At 40.6% G+C, this 12,000-nt stretch overlaps 1 long non-coding RNA gene across 9 annotated transcripts in view; it reads left to right on the top strand.

Annotated features, from left to right (window-relative positions):
• LOC116454915 overlaps positions 1-6,119 on the top strand; it is a 42,064-nt gene extending 35,945 nt beyond the window's left edge. For all 9 annotated transcript variants that reach the window (XR_004244240.1, XR_004244241.1, XR_004244243.1 and 6 more), the window contains one exon: positions 3,073-6,119. This is a non-coding gene — a long non-coding RNA (uncharacterized LOC116454915). The remainder of the gene's footprint in view (positions 1-3,072) is intronic.
• Positions 6,120-12,000: the final 5,881 nt, after the last annotated feature.

Here is a 12,000-nt window from a genome sequence, read left to right as displayed (position 1 = left end):
GCTGATGGAGATTTAATGAAACAGAGTGCTTATTGTGCATATTAATTCTCATTGAATCAGGCTTAAAGAAATGACTGTAGGCAAGAAAGAAAAACAAACTAGGCCACATTGTCCAGACATAAAGGTCACAAAACAAACAATTCCAAGGGCATGGATGTTTTACAAGGAAACCCTGAAAACACACCAAAAAATATCCAGAAAGATTCTGTTCTTTGAGATGAGCACTAGTCAGGTAACCTGTGTGTTGTCTATTTGGAGTCCAAGTAACTTCCTTGGAAATTTGCATAACCTTCATTTGCTTACTCTTCAATGTTAGTAGTTAAATGTCAACAGACTGTAAGGAGCACAGACAACATGCTGAAATAGTGTCCATCAAAAGGGGGCAGATCTACAGCAAATTTTCATCATTTGTAGAGTCACAGATCCTGTGGTTGGAATCCAGGTTAATACATCCTGCTTGTAACCATGGGCTGATTCATCCGTAAGAGTTGAGAGTCTGCTGGTGTCCTTTCTGACCCAAATTCAGTATTAAGGAGAACTTTCCCCTTCTGTACTTTACAGTACTGAATAAACTTGGGAGCACCTGAAGAAAAAAAAAGGTAGAATATTTTCTTGCTTTGGGATCCTAGATGGCTTCTCTTCTGGTATCAGGGGTCATGATGATTTGGGGTGTTTCATTCTGTCATGCTGGATACATCAATCATGGTGGCAAAGCTTAGAGAAAATGGAAGAAGAAGGACAGAGTATTTTGGTTTGCAATGTGTAAGGAGAAAAGTAATCCTACAGCTATTTTGTAAAATCCCATTCTTGGTTTTGACCCCATGCAATGGCTACTTGAGCCTGTAAACACAGTCTCCACCTGTTGCTGTTCCTCTGATTAAGATACAAACAATGACTAGATTTTGATATGCCTGCAAATAACTGACAGAAAGAAACAACCTAAGGACAAAATTGTCCAAAATCTTCTGGCTTATATGTTCAGTAAACAGAGCTTGTAGGAATCTAATGATCATAGATATTTCTTGTTGGATGTTTGGGAGGCTTCATCAGCCTCGGCCATATAGAAATATATGCTCTGCTATCAACTATGATCCCCCTGGTTTCCTGCTGATGAGTTCGGCTTTCTGTTGAGTTTGGTACCTTGAGGGATGGGTGTGAGCTTTTTCTGGTCTGACACAGGGATGGCATTCTGGGAGAACCTTAGGTCTGCACTAGAGCTTACAACCCCTTCTTGGGATGCTCCTCTCCTTTCCCACTCCTATGCCCCTCAGCTTTTAGCCCTTAAACAGAAAAGCTGACACAGGTTCCAGCTGTACATATCTCCTGTGAGGCAGGAGGGATTTTGAGACAGCTGGTGCCCAGGGAACAGAACAGCTGGTCAGCACCAAAATCTCTTAAGGAGCTTGGGTTGCAGACCACAGATTCAGGGAGCTGCTGGATGCTTTATGAGGTACAGTACTGAACCCTGTACCCCATTTTGTGAACAGATCTCAGTTGTGTGTAACTTCTGCTCACTCAGGTAGCACTGCATTATGACTTTTTGTTTTTAACTTTTGCACTTAGCAAGACTGTCCTGGCTCACAGTGATTGTGTTCTAAGCACTTTTATAGTGAACACCTGGATTGAGAATGCTCTGTTAGCCTGCAGACTTTCAGTTCTACGGAAGACATCTTTGACATAACGGCACCAGCCTTTCAGAGAGGCCTAAGATGGATACTTACTGCTATTGTTTTGCATGCAATCACTCAGAGAAGCTATCCAAAAATGTAAGGCATTCACATATGCATTCAGAGATGTGATAGAAATTAAATACTCAATGTGGCTTGTAATTGTGTTTATCTAAGTGCAGCCTCTTCCTGTGTCAGAACAGATTTTTGCAAACAAGAGGGCAATGATTCAGTTCCAGGGGAAGACTGACAAAATAAACCCCAGCTTCTACTGACCTGATGCAGTGCTGAACAGTGTCCTACCCTGGGAAAATATTTCCTGCTTCATTTTCATAAATATTTATGTAATTCCTTCTGGGAAACATGTCTTCTTCAGAAAACTAAACATGCTGCTCCCTGACATAAATTTAACTGTTTGTTTACACATGAGAGATTATGGGCATGTACCCAGCCTCAGATTTTTACATTCTTATCTCAGGCATTTCTGTCTTTTAGAGTTCTTCACTCTCCTCCTAGAGATCACATCATATCTTGAGCTATGGAGCTCATTTCTGGCTCTGGAATTTGAACATTCCTGATGCCCTTTGGAGAGTAGTTATTTTGGGCTGCAGAAATAGGAACCAAATATAATGTTCTGCCTGGAATCACACTTCTGTCCTGCCTTCCCATTCTGGTTTGAGGCTACTTTCTTTAAAAAAAAAAAAAAAATCATGTAAGCAATTAAACAGAGGATTGCATGGCTAATGAAAGTATTTCTATTTAGAAACAGACCTGGACACACAACTGTGAACTGAAATAGCACTGGTGTGCAGTCCTTTGTGTTTGCTTTCTAAGTTTATAGTATGGATCAGTGGCAAAGCAGTGCACAAGTTGCCCCAAGAGAATAGATATACTCCCCACCATGACAAACTGGAAAGGGTTGATTCTGCTCTCTAACATTTTGTAAGAGAACAGAAAAGTCACTGACATTGAAGCACAAACTGACAGAACCTTGTGCAAAGCCTTGGATTAGGGCAAAGCTGAGCTTTGCTTTCCAGCATGCTCTCAAACCCTTCCATGAGCTGTGTGGGGTGCTCTGGAAAAAGCCGTGTGATGGTGGCAGACACAGGCACAAGAGATGGCAGATGTCAGGCTTGTGTCCAGGAGAAAACCCTAAAATGATAAAGTCGTACATAGGTGGTGTGCTGACCTGTGGATTTTATATGAAACCTGTTTATCATGCAGAGCAATGACAAAACTTCAAACTTCAAGCTCTACCAGTCCTACTTGTTCTTAGTCTCCTGGTCCTAGAATTCAGCTGATGTGTCTTGCATTATCCATGTTATAGGTTAACCTTATAGGTTATTATTATACAGATCATCTAGATTTATAATTATTTTGTTTCTCTTTTTTTCTTCCTTTTCAGTTCAAACTATGCTGCACAGTTTCCAAAGAGAGCTAGAGCCAAACAGCTTTTAACACTTTCTTCAGCAGTTTGCAAAAGAAACATCAACAAACCAGGAGGCAGCTACCTGCCCTGCAAGATCCCCAGCTAAAAGGGAGGGCAAGGATGTGAGGAAAATGAGAGAGCAGGAAACCAGAGAAAGCTTGAAAACCTCCCTGCAAGCCCAGAGGCTCCTGGCCTTTGTCACTGCCTGAACCCTGCTACCAAATGTGTCTCAAGACATCTGTCCTGCCCAGTGAACTCTGTCTTACGTCCTAAGTTGTTTCCCTGCTGTTTGGAGATGCACAGTGTTGTGTAATGTGTTGTAACATTGGTTTCATGTCTGTGGGGGTGTCTTTCTGGCAAGAAAAAGAAAGTTTTGAACCTCATTCTCCCATCTTCCTAGTTACTGTCTGCCAGACTGTTTGCTAGTGTAAGGGAGTCAGGGTGATGGTGGTGGCTTATTTTGCACTTGATAGCATAACAAAACTAAAGGAAAAAAACTCCTTCACTCAGTTCTTACTCAGAAAGCTCTTTGTTTTGTTGTGTTTGCTTTTTTTTTTTTAACCTGCTAATGAATTAAGTCTTTTTACAAGTTCAAGTTTTGTGTAATGAAGAAAGATTTTAAAATTATGAGGTTTTCCTACTCAGTGCTGATTATTGCTGGTATAGAGCTTTTGACACGTGATTTGGAAACTAGAAGTCTGGATTCCACTCCCGAGTTCATATGCATACCTCTGAATTGTGGATACTTGCTTAGGTGTACAATGTGATGTCATTAGGGCTGGTTTTTAGTTTAATAGTGGTTTAACATATAAAGTAGAGTACTAGCATAGACGGGATAAAAGGACTGCTGTGACTTCTACCAATTTGGAGTAATTCACATCACTTGGAATAACTGCTGAGCCACTTCTGGCAAGGAAAAAAATGAGCTACAGGGCTTATAAAAAGATTTCTGAATAGTAATGACTTTATCATTGATGGAAACTCTTAAGAACCATAGAGCTTTCTGCATTTTTCCCTGAGGCAGGATTCTCCTAGACTTCAAGTTTTTATTTGTCTCATCCCCACATAGGAAGTGACGCCTACTTGGATGCTTTACTTTTTAATCTACCTGCTCTCTGGCTGTAGCAATATTAGATATAGAAGAAAGGTTCATAAATCAGCACAGTAATTCTCATCACCAAAAAACTGGGGCATGGTTTTGTTTAATGTATAGAATTTAATGACAGCATTCAAAAGAATTTATGAGTTTATAAGTAAGATTAAATCAGTTCCAAAGACAGTGTCAGACTGTGTCCAACAGTATCAGTAAAACATGTAGCACTGTCATTTCTCCAAGTGTTTTGGAGATTCCAGCTTTATTCTTATGGGTGTCAGGGTCACTTTCACTCTAAGGGACAGGAAATATCTGCTAAGTGCTTGCAATTTGGTCAGTAGCATGAGTTGGGAGCAAAGAGTAGATCCTGGCACGTTCTTGTACTGTTCTGTGGCAAAGAGGTCTTACCCCTTGGGCAGTTAAAAGCACATTCTTAAGTTCTTAGCAGAAGCAGCTAAGAATAAACCTGAACTTGTCAGCAGCTGGGTTAATGGTAAGAGATTACCTCTCATTTTAACTGCTCCTTGGCTTTATAGCACAGAAGAGGTTTGCCATTCAAAGCATCCATAATGCTGCATTACAGATCAGTTGTTCCCTTTCCAAAGACTAACAACCTAATCAAAAGAAAAAAGACTATGCAAAGTCAGGCAGAGCATGAATGTACAACCCATCATAAAGATCTGACTGCTGTTCTCCTTCTTCACCTCTTTTCTTTTCGGGTGCAGTATATGTCTTGATCCCTCGGCAATGAAAATGACTTCACACAGTGAAGGAGGCTGTTTGGCTGATATCAGAGGCGATTCTAGCTTCATGCTGTTGACACAGTCCATTTACTGTTGAATCTGTGCTTACACTCCAGCCATGCTGTTGCATCCACATTCCTGGGCTTGGATTTGTGCCCTTTCTGCCCACAGTCAGTGTGTGCACATGTTGGCTTGGCTGCCCACCCTTGTAGCCATGCAGCAGGATGGCGCAGTGCCTGCTCACAGAGGTGGGAAGCCAATTTCACAAGGGTACAGATGAGCATTGGAAATAGATTTTGACTTGCATCCTGCTCAATGCTGCCTATGCCAGTTCCCCAGCTGGAAGTGGCTTATTTTCAATGGTAACTTTAAAAAAAAAAAATGTCTAGGCTTAATCAGTCTGAAAGTGAATTACTGCCAATTAGCACTAGGAAGATATTCACACTGTTTTCTTTAAGAAGGATTTGTGATGAGGAATGAGCTAGTAACTGAAAGCTTAGCGACAACTTCCTCAGATGTGATCACTGTACCTGCTGTCATGCTGTGCCATACAGACAGGCACATGTCCAATGAGTGCTGCTCCATGGGGGGGTGGGCAGTGGAGTCAGAAACTGAATGCTGAGCTACCCTTTTTCAAGGAAGCAGAGGGCAAGAGATGAGATTTATTGACAAGAGCCCCTAAACATCAGGACTAATATTATGGCTTATATCTCTGAAGATTTGCATCAATAAGCACTTAATAAATAGTAAGTAACAGGGAGCCACAGTAATACAACAAGAAAAGAAGGGAATTGAGCAATCTTAAAAAGAAAGCAGGGATGAGAAAATGAGAAGTTATGGTTTATCTGTTTTTCTAATTACATGAGATTGGATCCAGACTAGAAACATCTGCTGCTTTGATTTTGCTGCTCCTGGGATTCCTCAATCCTTTCCTCCTAGGTGGGAGATTTCAAGTGAACAGGATCTGGCCTGAGGAAATCTATCAAGCTGTATTCATTACTTAGGTTTTCTGTTTGTGCTGATTTAAAGATTTGGCCATTTTGACTTTCTTTGGATTAGATGAGCCCAAGGGAGATCTCCAAAGGAATGTGCCATTGGTTTTCTGTTTGCAGTTTTTTATGTGATGCAATTCAATAAAACTTCCATGCAGGCAGTCATTAATTGTCAAAGCCAAAAATACCCCTAAACTCCTGTCTGCAATTATCCATACTGTGCTATATTTGGGACACATTATGGTTTCTATCATTAAGAAGGCCTCCAAGTAATGCCCCATCATGGATAAAACATAGCCACAAAAATGATGCATATAGACAAAATATAAAGTGAAATTATGGGTTTCTATACTGAAATGGAACTAGTGATGATGCATATGCCAGACACAAATGACACACAGAACAGAACTGTTGGTAAACAGAGGGAAAACTATAAATATGCTTAAGACGAGACATCACACATTGTTTCAAGTGACAAACTTTGTACTAAAAGAAAGAAAAAGATCACAAATCTAGACAGACAGCACTGCTAAAAGTTATATGGCTGCATGATTCATTCCCCGAAGAAATCAATGTCAGGATGACATTTTTCTTCAGGCAATACTGGCAACTGCTTGTAATTTGGGTAAACTTTCTCTGCCCTATAAAAACAAACCATCAAACCAAAAGGTAACCACTGAAACAGCTACCATTCAACAAAAAAAAAAGTGTTTTGAACTGAGCACGACATAAAACTGCATGAGTCAATCTACCGTAAACTTTCAACAAATAGGATGTGTCATCAAGATCAACTTTGGTGTTTCCAATGAGCATAGGCTTATACAGCAGGCTTTTTAGAAACAGACTCAGCTCCAAATAGTAATTCCCTACTTTCAATAAGCCTGACTGGCTGCAACTAGTTTTTTTTTCTGATACACACAGCCAAAATAAGTGACTCGTAAACAGAAGCCTATGGAGCTAGATTAATTACAGGGATTATGTATAGCATTCAGAGCTTTTAAAACAGAAGGGATCATTATGGTGATACAGGCTGGCTTCCTACTGTTGTGGTGGGGGTGATGTTAGAGGGAGAGAACACCTTGACACTGTGTAAGCACTCCTAGCAGCAACTAAAACATCCCTGTGTTATCAAAATTTTTTCCAGCACAAATCCAAAATACAGCCTCATACCAGCTATTGTGAAGAAAATTACCTCTGTATCAGTCAAAACCAGCACACCTATTATTGTGGTTTAACCCCAGCCAGCAACCAAGCCTCAGGCAGCTCCTAACTCACTCTCCTGCCAGCAGGAGTGGGGAGAGAACTGGAAGGGTAAAAGCCAGAAAACTCATGGGTTGAGATAAAGACAGTTTAATAGGGAAAGCAAAAGCTTTGTACTAAAGTGAAGCAAAACAAGGAATCAATTCATTGCTTCCCAGGGGCAGGCAGGTGCTCAGCCATCTCCAGGAGAGCAGGGCCCCATCATGAGCAATGGTGACTTGGGATGACAAACACCATCACTCAAACGTCCCCTTCTTCCTGCTTCTGTGCAGCTCTGTATCTTGAGCATGATGTCATATCGTCTGGAATTTCCCTTAGGTCAGCTTGGGTCACCTGTCCTGGCTGTGTCTCCTCCCCAGCCTTCCAGACACGCCCAATTTCCCTGCCAGTGTGGTGGTATGAAAAGCAGAAAAGGCCTTGGCTCTGTGCAATCCCTGCTCAGCAATAACAAAAACACTTATATACTATCAACCCTGTGTTCAGCACAAATCCAAAACAGCCCCACACCAGGCATTGTTAAGAAAATTATCCCTACCCCAGCCCAAACCAGCACATGTATGTAACATAAGCCTGGGAATGTCATGGAATGATTCCTGCTCAGAGATGCTGGTGGTGATTGGAAGATGTGTCATCTCTATATTACAACGTCAAGTGACGGAAAATACAACTACCCTGTTCTAGTGACTAGTTACCATTGTTTTGTAACCTGCTGGATCTTCTGCAATGCGTATTTAGTAAAGTATATTTAATACGTTTACCTGTTTAAATAAACAATTGTATTTGAAGTATTTATAACTATCAATTTTAGGCCCAAATGCCAACTAGTTCTACATCCTTTATCCCAAAAGCTGATTTATCTCATGATGTATTACAGTTAGAGAGCAGCTGTCTTCCTGAAGTGCTACATTTCTTACCAGTGAAGTTTTTCAGCCCACAGCAATGCATGTTTCTTGGTCTGCTTCCATTAGATAACAGTCCCTAAGCCCACTGATTTAACTTGTTGCAGCATATATTGTTCTTGACAAACTCCACAGCTATTTAAGTTAGAGCCTTTAGTCTTACCTCTGTCTTTCATTTAGAGAGGTGGCTGAGATGTTGCCTCTCTTTCCTAGTGACCTTGATTGTTCTCACATGATGAACCCTTGTGTCTCTCTTGAAAAAAAATGGAGTTAAGATATTTGCAAATATCTTTATCTGAGGTTAAAACCTCAACATTTTGCCTAAATAACCTTTTAGATGAGACAGCCAATTTGCTTAATAAAGGGAAGAGTCATCCCCCCATTATGCAGGGGAAGACAATTTGGTTTGCAGATCAACCAGTGCAGTGGTTACAGAGAGAGCTAAGATGATCCTGTGAGTCAGTCTACATCCAGCAAAGCTAAGGAGCTTAGGCACAGTGCCACAGTATTGCTTACGCAGTTGTTCCCAAGAACAGTTCAGGTCCGGAGGTTGTGCCTGTATTTTTCCTTTGGCTGTATCTCAAAACTCCAGAGTGGAGAGTTGATTCTATTAGATTTCCACAAAGCATTTGACTTTGTCCTGTATGTGGGAGAAACAAATTCCACCATGAATGAGAATAAAAAAGCCATGTAGCTGTTTCAGAACACCTTGATATACTGGATAGGCATGTGACAAGGGTTGGGAAGGATGCATGATGCAAATGGAAAAGACATGGGAGCAACAGAGAATATCCCTTTTTTTTTTTTGTGGAAAGAAGAAATAGGGTAAAGAGAAAAAATAAAGGGAAGCTACAGAACTGGAATGGGATTGTCCAGCATGTCTTTGAATGCAAATGAATGAAAAACTCCCCTTAACTTCCCTGAGTTTTGTACTAAATTCTTTTGTGAATATAGCATGGAAAAAGGAGTGTTTAAATATGAAGAGCCCAGTTCACCTCTTCACTAGGTTCACTTCAATAGAATTATGTAAATTCACAATGGGAACAGGTGTAGGTAGAAGAACTTAAGAATGGACATATTAAAGGTCCTTCCATTCCAAGTGACTGTTTTTCACTTACTTTGGAAAGTAGAAAAAATACAGGGCGAAATCACACGACAAATAATATCAAAAAGATACTGAGACTTATGCAGAAAGGTGTCTCTGACGTAAATTTTGTGCTTTTGCCCCTGAATACAACATTTTGTCCGTGGCAGCTTTTGTTTTGGCATGGCTTAGCAGTCTGTATTGTTTTCTTCAGAAGTTTCAGATGTTTCCAAAAAGGAGAAATCACAAAGAAGAGTTGTTAACATTTAATGCAGATGAACAGATTGTCCATTACCAACATCCCCATGAGGAAGCAAGGTATAGTTTATTTCACCTCTACTGGAACAAGGCAACCTATTGGATTATTCAGTGAATCATGCTGGAGGGCAGTAAAATGGGCCAACATTTTCAATATTTAGTCAAGTTCACAGAATTTTTCTAATTTGACTTGATTTTTTTTTTGGTAAGACAGAAAATCTGATAAAACAGTCTAAATGTCAGATCTCAACTACAGAATATTTCTGAATATCAGAAGACCAGAAATTTGGTACTGTTTCTTCAACTGAAAGATTTTTTTTTTAAGTCATAGATGTATTTGCTGACCATCAGGGCTTTTCAGCTTTGATGGAAAATTCCTGACTACCTCACTACAGCTATTACAGTTGGTGTCTGTCAGAGAATGTGACAAATGCTACCAATAATTCAAAGAATCACCTAAAAATCAATTGTTGAATGACCTTATAGATACAAACTTTACAAATTATTAGCTTCTAAGCAATTTTACAAGGCTGGGCTGTGTCGTCCCTTAGCTTCCTGAGAAACTCTGCTATCATCTGCATCAGAGATTGAAACTGCATGCTCTTGAAGTCACTCAGGAATTATTAGCATAACCTCTGTTTTTCTGTCCTTTATTTTTGTAATGGTCACTGACTGGAAAAATGAATAAACACGTAACTGTAAACGGCCCTTCGGAAAATCCAGAACTTTCACAGAAGAGTCATGTGGACAATCACTTGTTCCTCATTCTCAACTTTGTGGTGGTCTGGGAGGCAAAAAAGACCTTCCTCTGGCAACCCCCAAAGATGAATAAGTTAGAAAAATAGTTGTACTTACATATTTTGTTTCCTGACATCAAAGCTTCTTGAGAGAAACATGTGACATTATTCTTTTTTTCTTCCTGTAATAGCTGTGGCAGACACTCGGCATTTATTTTGCACATTTAAAATTCAGATTAATTCAGGAACACCAGACAAGAAACCTGCTGAGGATTCCTCTTACCCTGTTGTCAGTGATAGCACTTTTATTGGGATAATATGGACCAGCAACTTGAACTCATACGTGGGTAGGGAGGAAAGGAGGAAATTTTTCTCCAGCCTGTGGTAGGCTGTAGCTTATATTGCTTTAATCATCAGGGGTGGCAGTTGTTCTACCTGCACTCTGGGAGCCCTGACCCATTTCAGCATAAAATGTTCTTGTTACTTCTTCCTGAGAAGTTTTAACATCTTTGGTGCATCCAGCAGGGCTTTGAAATGTGCTTGAGGAGTGTGTACACGTGTATGTGGCAGGACAAAAAGGAGGAGCTCTTACTGTAAAAAGAAATACATAACTTTTGTCTCACAAAATTGTTTTTCCAGAGATGTTTCTGCCTCTCCCGATCAGAGCTCAGGGAAGCTGTGGCTGCTTGCCATCACCACAGGCTGATGCCGGTGTAGCTCCACTGGAGCCAGCACAGCAGAAGAGGTTACAGGGATGCTGGAGCTGCTCTCTGAGGAATCGGAAACGCTCCCTCCTTTGCCCCACTTTAGGAGCCCTCTCCATCCTGTTTTCCATCACTTCTCTCCACTGGCAATAAGGTGTGTGTGGCTGGCAGCTGAGTGTATAAATGATTGCTCAGAGAGCTGGCTTATGTGTACCTACTACAAGCAGTCAGCATCAAAGTCCCACTGGTGATGAAGATGTGGGTGCATGTGAACAGAGTAGACTTTCTTAAAAAAAATAAATTATCAACATACACCTGAAACTCACGCTTTTTTTAGGTGGAAAATCAAGTCCTCTGAAGTGGAGAATTTCCAGATATTTGCCTATCTGGCCAATCTAAATTCAGCCTGGTAATTTTGTGCCCTGCTATAATCTTCAGTTGCCTTTTCATGGACTCTTTCTTCCCTTGGGTCCTGATTCATACGAAGTTAGATCTGGTTACAAAATCAACACTTTGAAATAAGGAAGTACCAAACCTGGGGTTTCCCAAGAATCCTTCATTCTGCAATGTTGCATGCCTGCCATTCCCCATTTAGTCATGCCCAAACTGAACACAAAATGTCACAGTGTATAAAAACTCCCATTGAATCCAATAACCTGAAAGGATCAATGATGTGCATGGACTGTAGGTCCCAATACTGTGTTACTGCACTTAACAGATCAGTCATCCATTCATATGTACCTGTCACTTTTCGAGAACCTAAACCAAAGGCAAGTGTAAGCTCAAGGCATGGCAAGGAGAAAAGCAAATAATGTGTAGGCTGTAAGCAGAAATTGAGCCTTTGCACTTAACAGTAGAGCAGAATTGTAGGAAAACTGACAGATACTTTAAAATCAATAGGAAGATAACCCAGCTAGCCCCCAAATCAAGTTATGAAGAAGCTTTAAAAAACAGCTTCAGCCATAAGGAAGACTAAGTATTATAGACATTTCTTTATTTTGAGTCTTGCACTAGGCTTCGGAGATGAGGCTTAGCAAACCTACCCCTTGATTTTGGATTTCATAGAAAGTCTAGGTTGGAAGAGACCTTGAAAATCATCCAGTCCAACTGTGGACCCAGCACTGCCACTGTAAG

Source organism: Corvus moneduloides, chromosome 1 (genome assembly GCF_009650955.1).
Source record: "Corvus moneduloides isolate bCorMon1 chromosome 1, bCorMon1.pri, whole genome shotgun sequence".
Lineage (NCBI taxonomy): Eukaryota > Metazoa > Chordata > Aves > Passeriformes > Corvidae > Corvus > Corvus moneduloides.
The sequence above is the reverse complement of the archived record's forward strand: the minus strand, read 5'-3'. Positions and strand labels throughout refer to the sequence as shown.